Below are 12,616 nucleotides of genomic sequence, written 5' to 3'. Positions count from 1 at the left end.
ATAGTTTCCTTTTAAAAAAAATAAATGAAGATGTTAGATAAGAGTTGGAAACTTAAAAAAAAAAAAAAAACAGACTTGGAGACTTGATATTAGTCCCTCAGTGATTGTTAGCCAGCATAGCACTATTCTGGACCTCAATTTCCCTAATCTAAAATGAGAGGCTTGGTCCATTGTTTCTTAGCTGGGATAAATTTTGAAATCACCTGGGAAGATCTCCAGAGGTAGAATTTTTGTTTTGTTTCTTACTGTGCTACCAAGGCCTAGAAAAGATGCTTGGCATGAGGTAAGTAATCAGTAAATCTACACATATTTTGTGACTAAATAAGTGAAACTTCAAAATTCACAGGTCTGGCAGACTCTGAATCCTCAGGCAGCAGAGAGACAGCCTGTGATTATATTTTGGAAATCCCATCCTGATCAATTTCACCTAGCACTCCTGGCTAAGAACCACTGAACCCAGCAGTCTCCAAGTTCCCTTCACATATAATTGCCAGATGCAGCAAATAAAATTACATCTAGTTATGTTTGAATGTCAGATAAACAACAGATAATTTTGTAGTGTAAGTACAGAATTTTTGGTTGCCACAATTTCTTTCAGTATAACCTAATAAGGCAACTGATTTGATGGATGATTAAGGCCAGAGAGTGGACCTTGAAATTGACCCAGATTGAGGAATCATTGAGATACTCTTGGTATGAGTCTCAGCTCTGACTGTGTGATATAAGAATATTGCTTAGCTTCACTGGACTCCGTGACTATAGAACTTGCCCTGTGGAGGTAGTGGACATATTTGAGATAATATAGATATGATGCCCAGGTCTTAACAGATATTTATTAATGCTTTTTTTTGGTACTTATTAATGATTAGCTATTATAATATAGTTGATCTGATCAGTGAGTATAAGATGAAATTCAGTGTCAATGAGACCTTCATTGACTACACTGTCAACTAGTATATTGGTAACTCTGAAACGACCAATGTTATAGTTAATAGTTGTAAGTAGAGCTGGGCAAAAGCTAAATGAATGCTGACCTTCTATCAAACAATACCTCTATGTCTGGGTGAATAAAACCATCCTAAAAATTAATATACTATCCAGAATAAATAAAGAAGGAAGTCTTTCATTTTGTTCATTGTGAAATTTCATTTGCTTAACTGACTTCTTCTGATGTCAAAGGTAAATATTTGCTCAGGTTTTATAGGATCACTGTACAGAGAGACAGGCCATTATGTGGGCAATGAAAACACACCAAGCCTACCTGATTTCTCTCTCTTCTAAGTTAAAAGAATCTTCTATTTCCAGAGTTTTTGTTGTTGTTAAACATTTTTAATATATCCCCTCTGAATTAAAAAAACAATATCAAGTCACAAGTAAAATGTTCATTAAAAGAAAACAATTCTCTCCAGAAACATCGATTCAGATAAAAATCTTTAGACAACTTCATTATCAATTTTAAGGAGGTATGGCTAGATAATAAATCAATAATTCACTCTTCAATAGAGTTACTCTGATATCAAAATACTTTAGGCACCTTGTGGGTATTTCAGGGATTATTCAACAAATATTTTTTGTTGCACATGTATTATGTATCAAGTACTGATGTGAGTGCTAGGGACCATCAGTGAACAAAAGAGACCCCAAATCCCTGCCCTTTGTGGAGCTTGACTTTGTGACCTAGGGAGACAAATATAAGCAAACTAACTGAATAAATGAGGATTGGATGGTGATAAGTGCTATAGGAAAGAAGAGGAGAAGGAAGATGGAAGTATGGGAAGGGCTAGATCCCTAGTTTTAAGTAGCACAATGAGGGCAGGTTGGCTGGAGGGGAGTGGGGTGAGAGCAGGAGGAAGGAAGATGGAGTAGTTACCAATGTCATAATCATCTCGTCCATAAAGGACTCCAGGATCCTGACTTCCAGTTTAGTTTACTTATTCTATGACTGTGGGGAGATTCTAAACTACTTACATGGAATGATAGTTTTCAACTTGCAAAGCATGGATAGGTTGAAAATTTATTTCAATAACTATGACCAGAGGAAATCAGCATGGCTTAGTGATGGCATGTGTACTGATATGGATAGCTCTGAATTCATATTCTGATTTTCTTTCTTACTAGATTTGCCTCCTTGGGCAGATAACTTAACCTCTCTGTGCTTTAAGTTCCATCTCTGTAAAATGAGAGGACAAAAAAGAGCCTCCTTACTGGGAGCAGGTGGCACATGCCTGTAATCCCAGTAGCTCTGGAGGCTGAAGCAGGAGGATCACAAGTTCCAAGCCAGTCTCAGCAAAAGAGAGGTGCTAAGCAATTCATTGAGACCCTGTCTCTGAATAGAATACAAAAAAGGGCTGGGGATGTTACTCAGTAGTTGAGTGCCTCTGAACTGAATCCTTGGTACACCCCCACCAAAAAAAAAAAAAAAGCCTCCTTTAGCATAGTGAGGGTTATATGTCAAATGTTTACCACAGTGCTTGGTGCTAATGTGGGAAGATTGTAAGTTCAAAGCTAGTCAACTTAGTGAGACCTTGCCCAAAGTTAAAAAAAGAAAATTAGCATCTATATTGGCTATATAGCATTCTACCCTATTGCTGTCATGTCATCTGGAACATTCCCTATTGTAGGACATTAGGATTACTTCTAATTTTTCAAAATAATAAGAATCACAATAAAAATAATGCAAATTAGGTGGGAAACACACTGAGAGTTAAATAGAAGTCCCTTGGATTCATAAAAGACAAACAGCCATGTAGAAATAAGTTCTCCTAAAGTACACAAACTTTGAATAAACATTGAATACATGCAAGTGTTAGATAAGTGAATGACCTTTTGAATGACCTGAGGCAGCAAGTGAAAGGAACTGAGTGAATTTATTTATTTAGACAATAATAGCTCTTTCAAATTCTGTGTTTCCTAGAGAAATATAGGGGTGACAGTAGACAATAAAACCTGGTACAAATCCTTTACATAATTGCCTTGGCTCTAAGGGTCAAGGCAGAATTTCATATAGGGTTTCCCTGAACTCAAGCCATTGTCCTTCGCTATGAGTTTTTGCCCCCTCTTTCTCTTCCCCTTCTCTCAGTGTGCTTTGTCAGACTACAATCACGGCTGGAAGAGAAAAGATGACTGGCCCTTCTTTGTTCAAATTCAGTACTATGTTATACATACCGGATCTCGATTGAATGCAGCATTCAAGAGAAAGCTGCCACCTAACCAGATCCTAGGAGCAGGGAGCCATTGTTCCTCTCACTGGGTTTCTCCAGACTGGCCGGCTCAACCTTTGACCTTACCTACTAGGCTTCCTGACAAGGTTTTGAGGACCACCAGTTAAGCATGCCATCTATTTTTTTTTTAAGTTGTTGATGGGCTTTTATTTTTGTTTATTTATATGTGGTGCTGAGAATCAAACCCAGTGCCTCACACGCCAGGCAATCACCCTACCACAGAGCCACAACCCAGCCCCATGCATGCCCTCTTTTAACATTCTAAAACAATTCACAATTTAAAGGAGCTACACTAAATACATCAAGGAGCATTAGACATGACTAATTCTAGAACTCCATTGAGGCCCAGGCCCATAAATCTGCTGAACCAGATGCAGTCTTGCCATAAGACAGAGGGTTGGGGGAGTTAACTCGTGTTTAGTGACAAGACAGGTTTTATTGACATCAGAGTGCCTTACTAGGTTTCAGCTGGGATAATCCTCAGTTGAATGTGGGGCAGCCTGCTTTCCTTCTCTTGAGGACCCCATCTCCCAGGGAAGACTGCCCCCTCCCCCAGCCACCTTCAACTTCACTCAGAGAATCTTTGTTTTTATCTGTCATTAAAAGTTTGTTTGATGAAAAGGCTCTGAGTCTCAAAAGATAGCTGGGTTGTGTGAAAACTACTAGGTTAAGGGTCAAGGCCAAAAGATCAACTGGGTCAAGATTTCTTTGCTAAGGTAAAGCTTTAGTGACAATGACTCAGTTAAAGTTATCATCACTGACATAATTAAAACAAAAACCCCAAATAACAGCAGCCACCTAATACACACACTATCCTGAACTTGATCCTCCTCGTGAGTCCTGGCTATGCTCTCCAGAAACCTAGATTCCAATCCTTTTCACCACTTAGTAAGAGAGGAAACTTGGAACTCTGGTCTTCTTTACTACAAACTGTAGATTCTAATTCACGAGTACCTCACAGGAGAAATTGGCTCAGGGGATGCTCTTGGTATAGCGCCATGTGCCAAGGTGCTCAGTGAATCGGGAGGCTGAAGCAGAAGGATCATGAGTTCAAAGCCAGCCTCAGTGACTTAGCAAAGCCCTAAGCAACTTAGCAAAACCCTGTTTTAAAAATAAACAAATAATAAAAAGGGCTGGGGATGTGGTTCAGTGGTTAGGCACCCTGGGAGGTTCAATCCCTGGTACCAAAAAAAGTAAGTTCTCAATAAGTGTTAGCAATTATTAAAATTAGATTCTTGTTTTAATTGCAACATTTCATACCTCTTTCAAACCAAATTCTGTTAGTGTTAAAGATGTGTGATTTATACACCTATATATTATCTTCCTAAAGTCAAACTGTTATATTACATACACACACACACACACACACACACACACACACATTATTTCCCTAAAGAACCAGTAGTTTCTTGGGATTATTCATTTTGTTTCCTTTATAAAACCTAACCTAACACTTTAGGCAGAGTAGGCCCTCAATAAATATTTGGTAAATAAGTAAATATTCTAAATAAAATAAGTCTTCAGGTACAAGTTTGTAAACCTAATCCCTCTACTCAGAATCCTAGTAGAATGTCCCACACCTTTTGAATTCTCTATAAATATTTTATAGCCACAATAATATAATGACTATAATTATGAATAAAGATTACTCTTAGCACGAATTTCCTGAATGAATGTTGTGTCCAACAACAACACTGAAAATTTATTCACAGAGGGTACCAGCCAAATGCAACCTGAATCCTAACTTACTTTTTAAAATAACTAAAGCAAATGAATCTATGTGTTTCTACCTTTCAAACACTTGTTTCCAGCAGCTATGAGCTTGGGGTTATCATACTGTAGATTGCAATAAATTAGGCCACTTTTTCTTTCTATATTTAGATAATAATTCTTTGACTTGTTTTCTGATGAAGTCAGCAACTGGATTATTTTCCATTCACTTCCTAAGCTTTGTAATGCTGTGACTTAGTGGCAAACCAACTAATGCACTCTGAATTAGGAGCTTTGGGATACAGAAAGAAACAGAGCAGGACATGTGGGCCACTCCCTTCTGCTTTTTCTGTTTTAGTTTTCTCCAAACAAGGGTGTCTCAAAGCCCTATTTGGGCAAAGGAAACCACAGAACCATCACCTATAGGTGAGTCGTCCACATTGTGATTCCCAGATCTGTTTTGAAATATTAATAAATGATCTACGTTTAAAAAGTATCCTTAGTGGCAGTAAGACCTTGGGCGAGAGTGAGGGAACATAGTTTCCATTAGTAAATCTGGAGTCTCTGAGGGCTTCCTGCGGTGGTGGCTCCAACTGTCCCAAAGCTTACCTCTTCTCTGAGGAGACTCACTTTTCTTCATGTGTGCACATGATTTCCTTATACACACTCTCTCTCTCTCTCTCTCTCACACACACACACATACACACTCACACACACACACCTTGCCACCGTGACTTCCTTATAATATTCAAGACACAATCCCTTCTTTTATAGCCCTGCAAAATACATCAGTGTTATAGACTCTTCTTCCCCCAGCCCCAAAACAAAACAAAACAAAAAGAACCCTCAATTATAAATATGGTATATAACCATTTTTATTAAAAAAATGAAATGAAGCAGCATACAAAGAAGAAAATTACTTCCAGGGCCTACCCCAATTTTATGTGTCCCCAAAATATGATTTGACTTGGTGACCTCCTGCCTGGGTGTTTTCCTCACTCCCTCCTGACTTACCTCCTTGCTGCCCTCTACCTTCTTGGGCCTACACTGGACACTCAGCACCAGAGTCCTACCTGCAGCATGCCCAAGACCCATTTGCTTCAACTTCCTCTGGGAGGTTTAATCCTTATTGTAGCTTGATGTAAAGAGGCACAGTAGGTATTTGTTTCCATTTTATAGATGAGTCAGTTGCTGCAGCAGATGACTGAGTATATTGCACGAAGTTGCATTACACAACTGAGCTGGTGGTGGTATGGCTCAGAACCAGGGCAGATGCTGTTTAACTGCAAAAACACCTGCAGTTGTGTTTACTATTAATATGTTAGATGAGAAAATGTTGAAGAATATTTCACAGAGGAGACAAGTGAAGTACAGTTCACCTTTGAACAACCCAGAATTAGGGGCACCCACCCCTATATAGTCAAAAATCTCCATATAATTTTTGACTCTCTAACAACTTGACTGTGAATTGCCTGACTTACTGTTATTGATAACATAATCACCACATACTTTATGTAATATGTATTATATATGGAGGAAAAATTCATGAGAACCTGAGAGATCATTTTTTACTGCAGTTTGCAATTTATTGGAGAGTTGAACTGCTCACACCAAGGTGATTAGCATCCCAAAGAATTTTCAGTGGACACTCTCAATGATTGTGCTCATTGCAATAGCAACAGCAGTAGTACTGTGTGTATACTATAGTTAATTACATGCAACTACTATGATTTAATACTGCTTCTTTACATTTGTTTACAGTTCTCTGGACTGCTAATGGCCCCATGTATGGTCTGTGTTTGTGTGAGTTTCTATAAATTTTAACTTTCTGTAACATATTTTTGTAAATTTTATAAATGATAAAAGAGTAGTAAATGATAAAAAGACTTCTGTCTCTACTTATCTTATGCATTTAATTTATGACATGCTGAAATTTTTCTTTGCTATTCCTAGGCTATGCAGGGTTATTTTAGCAAGCAAATTTTTTCAAATTGTTGTGAATCTCCAAAGATAAATAAATAAACCCATGTAGAAGTGGATTATAAAGTTCAAACCCATGTTCTTTAAAGATTGATTATATTTCTTTTGCGGGGGTGGGACTGGGGTAGTGGGGATTGAACTCAGGGACACTCAACCACTGAACCACATCCCCAGCCCTATTTTGTATTTTATTTAGAGACAGGATTTCAATGAGTTGCTTAGTGCCTCGCTGTTGCTGAGGTTGGCTGTGAACTTTCGATCCTCCTGCTTCAGCCTCCTGAGACACTGGGATTGCACCACCGTGCCCTGGTGCTGTGTAATTGACTGTATTTCCATGTCCTGAGTCCTCCTTCCTTCCTTCAATACTATACATTTGTGTAAATGAACCATCTCAAGATTGGAAAATTGAAAAGAGTGGAACCTCCAAAAAGCCCTTATGAATACTCTTTTTCTTTTGTGACTGGAATTAAAGATAGGAGTGGTGTGCCACCGAGCTATATAATCAGTCCTTTTTAAATTTTATTTTGAGACAGCGTCTTGCTAAGTTGCCAAGGCTGACCTTGAACGTGGGATCCTCCTGCCTCCAGCGTCCCAAATAGCTGGAATGACAGGTATGCACCACCTAGCCTAGCCCTACCAAATACTTGATATCTTGTTTACTGGCAAAGGTGACAACATAGGACTATACAAAAAAAAAAAAAAAGAGGCCAAGATTACTCCAACAGTGGCCAAACCACCTTCTTCCTCAAAAGCTCTACTGAGAGTGAGATAGCCAAAACTATCTGATTTGATGAGTCTTCAGACATTTCATGTAAATAAAAGTTGAGAAAAAATTAATTTCTGTTTCCTGAAGGCTTGGTAAAAATGAGATTACAGCATGGCTGGTAAATATAAATGGGATTCTAGGCCACCATTTCTAAAAACCAAATGGTCACCAAATAAGTGATTGCAATTTATTATTCTAAGATCTCAGCCTGGTGTTGGGCTATAGGCCTGTAAACCCAACAACTTGGGAGACTGAGGCAAGAGGATTACAAATTCAAGGTCAGCCTGGGCAATTTAGAAAGACTCTGTCTCTTTGTAAAAATAAATAAATAAATAAATAAAAAGGGTTGGAAATGCAATTCAGTGGTAGAGTACCTCAGGGTTCAATACCCAGTACCAGTGAGGGGAAAACAGAGAGAAAGAAAGACAAAAAAAAAAAAATCCCCAAAGTTTCATTTTTAAATCCATACCAAGAACTCTCAATCAAGCCAATTATTGCCCAAACAATTCAACAAACTGGTTATATGGTCTCAACACGATGTCTGTCATAAAATCTCCAATACCAGATTTACTTGTATCTCTGTTTTGTTTTTCCCTGAAAATCACAGGGAAGAAATCAAGGAACTCAGGCCAAAAAAAAAAAAGAAAATCTTAACAAAAAAAATGTTGTATTGAATAGAGAAACCCATACTCAGAAACTAAATGCTTCTGCCTTCATTTATAGTTAAGGATAAATGCTAGATTTTCAGATGGGCATAGTGGTATGTGCCTGTAATCCCAGGTGAAATACAGCAATAAATATATAATGAGGAGAGAGGGGTACAGATACATATTACAATTTGGATAAACCTTGCACTTATTAAGTGAGAGATCCAGACCCAAAGACCACGCATTGCTTCTTTTGGGGGAGGGGGAAGGGGGTACTGGGAATTAAACCTGGGGCCTCCAGCTTGCTAGGAAAGCACTCAACCACTGTGCTACCTTCCTAGTCCTTATGTTTCTATTTATATGAAATGCCCAGAATAGGAAAATTCATGGAGCAAATTTAGTGCTTGTCAGCAGCTGGAGGAGAAATAGGGATAAAAAAAACCTCTAATGGATATGGGGTTTTTACTGGGATAATGAAATTATTAGAAACCATCACCATTAACAGTGACATTTTTAGATGTATTCATAAATATATTTATGAATACATCTAAAAATCACCGATTTGTTCACACACCCCGCCCCCCACAATCTGGGGATTACTCACAGGGGTACTCTATCACTAAACTAGGTCCCTAGCCCTTTTTTATTTTGAGGCAAGGGCTTCCTAAATTGCACAGTTTGGCCTTGAACTTGTGGGGCAAGTGCTACTTCACCTGACAGAACTGTGCACTTTAAGAGTAAATTCGATGATGTGAGACTTGTATATTAATTTAAAAAAATAAATCCAAAATAACAATTTCAGATACAAATCTACTAAAAGTTCAAGTTCTGCCATATTTTATTGATTGGGTTTGTTTCCTTTGGAGGGCCTATGAATAAATGTTTACTGACCAAATGTAGAGGAGGATCAAGCAGAGGTGAAGACTAGGAATTCTGGGGGGTGAAAGACACTTTTAAAATGCAGGCTGGGGAGATAGCTCAGTGGTAAAGTGCCTGCCTAGCATGCATGAGGACTTGAATTCAGTCCCCATCACCAAATAAACAATAATAATAAAAATGATATTAAAAATAAGAGGAGGCTGGGATTGTGGCTCAGCGGTAGAGCCCTGGCCTAGCATGGACCCGCGTTGGATCCTCAGCACCACATAAAAATAAAGGCATTGTGTTGTGTCCCTCTACACCTAAAAAAATAAATATTAAAAAAACCAAATAAATAAATAAAATGCAGTGATCCCCTCTGCTTCTGATCTCCCACCTCTTATCACAATGGGAATAATTAGGATAATTATCCTTTTCACAGAATCTTAGACAATTGGCCCAGAGGCATTTTAAAGAACTTCCAGTGTCTAAATGCCCTATTTTACAAATGAAGAAACCCAGGTCCAGAAGGAGCAGTCTGCTCCCTGTTACCTAGAGAGAGAGCTGGGAATAAGGCTGAGAATCAAAAGAGATTTCATGTCTATCCCATTCTCCCTAGAAAGGCAATTTGTAAATCAATGGAAATGTAACTGATGTGACACAGCAATCTGTATACGGGGTAAAAATGGGAGTTCATAACCCACTTGAATCAATCTGTGAAATATGGTATATTAAGAACTATGTAATGTTTTGAACAACCAACAATAAAATAAAAAAATTAAAAAAAAAAAGAGATTTCCTGACCCAACTGTTTTGGGCTGTCCTTTAACAGTCAGGGTCCATCAATTTCAGGAATGTGCAGGTGTGCTTTGCAGAGAAATATAAGGAAGAATTAATTCACAGCCTCTTCTCCCCAGAGGACAGCACTTAGCCACGTAAGATTTAGTGACTTCCCTTTAACACACTAGTAAAAAGATTGTGGCTTGTGTAAGGCTAGCTGGGTGCATCCTGTGGGGAATCCACTCAGGAGGAGCATCCCATTAAGAGAATCAGTGGTCAGAGAGCTGGCATAAACGTCTTGTCCCCGGGTTTTAAGGCTGTTTTTCAATTCCCAATACTTCTTCCCTCTTGGACCTACTTGCCATTGCTTGGAATCAGGCGTTTGTAACTGAACTAACTTCCTTAGTTCCGTCCTAAGTTCTGGAGGTAGGACCTACCTTTTCTCTGGGAGTTCTCGGAACAGAACACCTGCACCCTTAAGGATAAATGCTAGATTTTCAGATGGGCATAGTGGTATGTGCCTGTAATCCCAGGTGAAATACAGTAATAAATGTATAATGGGGGGAGAGGGGTACATTGGTCCTGCAGTGGGGCTGGGGCACATGCACGCACCGAGGACACTTGGCCGACGGGAAATTTCTGGCCGGGGCCAGAAAACAATTTCTTAGCGGCTTGAAGGGAGGGGGGAGTAAAAAGGCGCTAGGCGAGATTATTAACCGTGTCATCCTCGCGCATCCAGCTCCTCTCCCCGTTCGGGATAATAAACCTAAGGGTCTTACTGGAGGATTGATTCCTCTCTCTCGGGGCTGACGACAAATAAACGCAGGTGGGTAGAAGAGATGCGAGGCAGAGGGAGCAGGTGGGCCAGGCAGAGGGAGCAGGTGGGCCGGAGGCTGGGAGGTGTGGTAAGGTACCTCCTGGGCCCGGTAAAGGCTCGGCGGCGCGCAGGCGCACTGGGGCCCACCCACCGGCCGGCTCGGTGGCTACAAAGGCAGCGCCATCCAAAGCCCAGCTTCCTCGACTCTCAGGGAGCCTCCACCGTCCCGCGTGTCCCTCCCGCTCCTCTCCGGAGCGCAGCCACAGTTGTCCCCCGCCCTGTGTCTGAGGCTTGCGGTCCTTCTGGCTAATCCACCCTCGCAGTGGCTTCCGTGCCTGACGGCTGCGGCGCGTTTCGGGGTTTAATTCTGGCGCTGCCGGCCGGAGCCGACTCCGCCCCTCCGCCCCGCCTCCTCTCGGAGCTCTGCGAGCCGCCGCGGAGCCAGCGAGCGAGTGGCCAGCCCCGCGCGGCAGGTTGGGAGGAGCGGCTGGAGGTGAGTGGCTCGGGGGGCTGCGCTGCACCCCCTTCCCTGGCAGGGTTGGCCCGGGCGGCCAGTCTCCGACCCCTGCTTGGGGCCGGCCTCCGCGCCCAGTCTGGCAAACTTGGCGCGCGCCGGGGGCGCCAGGCGGCGGTGGTGGAGGACAGTCCCTGCGGGCTCCCGCTCGCCCGGGTTACTCTGGCGGCCTCAGGACGGCCCCTTGGAAGAGGGGTTCAAGGGGTGGCTTCGGCTCCGGGGCCGCCCCCGTTTGGCGTGTCTCGCGGCGGCGGAGCTCGGTAGGTCCAGAAGAGGGAGCGCAGCGTCCCGGGCTCTGGGGAGCGGGAAAGTACTTGCCCGGCCGGGGGGCGGGAGGGTGCCGGCGCCTCCCGACCCCGACCCGGCGCGCTGGCCTTAGGGTGCTTCTGGGCCCTTTATTAGCCAGAGGTAGGTTGAGGCACCCCGCTTTAAGGCTAATCTCCGTTAAGGTCGATGAGCAGCTCCGCCTGAGATGAGACGGTCAAGACTTCTTTATCCTCTGTCCTAGAGCGGCAGGTGGCCTAGGGTCGCCCTCTGCCGACTCAGAGATGGCTCCGGCCAGGAGGTGGGGGAGGGGCGTGGGCTCTGCGGCGCTCTGGCCCTTGGTCCCTTGGCCGACTGCCCAACCCAGCTGTGGGTTTCTGGAGGATTTGCGGTGTCAGTGCGAGAGAGCGTGTGCAGGCGTCCGTAAGCGGACTTGGTCCCCGAGCACCCCCTTCTTCCATGTCACGTCGGCAAATACATAAGGAGCTGCATGCTCCCGGCAGCCACCTTTTCTTGATTGTTCTTCCCCCTTTATCTGGAGCCCCCTGGAACTTGCAGAGTCAACTTTTTGTGGTAAGTCTTGCAGGTCAGCAAGAGCTGTGCTGCCCCAAGGATGACCAGGTGAAGGCCTTGGTGGTGCTGGCATTAACGATCTATGGCGTCCTGCGTGCGGTTCTTGCTTTTTATACATCCTCTCTGGTAGCTCATCTTATTAATGAATGGATTATCACACCGGACAGAGACCTAAAACTAACAAGTTTAATCATTCAGATCTATAATCGGTCAGTTCCTTCTCCTACCTTCATGCCCCCACCTCTTGAGCTCGATGGAAATCAGGGTCTCCTTGCAGATTTTTAGTTTTCATGAATTTATTTATCTTGATTTTGGATGTGATGTGCTTGTTCGCTAGTTTCTCCTTTCACCCAACTTTCCCTACTAAAATATTGGGCACGTTTACGTTTTATTTAAACTTTTGAGATATAGTAAACTGTGAATTTACCCATTTAATGTGTATAGCTCAGTGGCTTTAGTAAAGTTATGCAGTCATCAACACTAATT

At 42.1% G+C, this 12,616-nt stretch overlaps 1 protein-coding gene and 1 long non-coding RNA gene across 4 annotated transcripts in view; one reads left to right on the top strand and one right to left on the bottom strand.

Moving 5' to 3' along the window:
• LOC308641148 overlaps window positions 1-12,616 on the bottom strand; it is a 438,634-nt gene that overhangs the window by 255,054 nt on the left and 170,964 nt on the right. The window lies entirely within an intron of this gene.
• The window catches only part of KANK1 (KN motif and ankyrin repeat domains 1), a 200,299-nt gene continuing 198,914 nt past the window's right edge, over window positions 11,232-12,616 (top strand). For 2 of the 3 annotated variants that reach the window (XR_014020417.1, XM_081279442.1), the window contains exon 1: window positions 11,232-11,272. The gene's annotated coding sequence lies outside the window, so the exon portion shown is untranslated. The remainder of the gene's footprint in view (window positions 11,273-12,616) is intronic. The other variant, XM_081279445.1, reaches the window with a different exon arrangement.

The sequence above is a fragment of the Spermophilus citellus genome, assembly GCF_964194105.1.
Source record: "Spermophilus citellus genome assembly, chromosome: 2".
Lineage (NCBI taxonomy): Eukaryota > Metazoa > Chordata > Mammalia > Rodentia > Sciuridae > Spermophilus > Spermophilus citellus.
The sequence above is the reverse complement of the archived record's forward strand: the minus strand, read 5'-3'. Positions and strand labels throughout refer to the sequence as shown.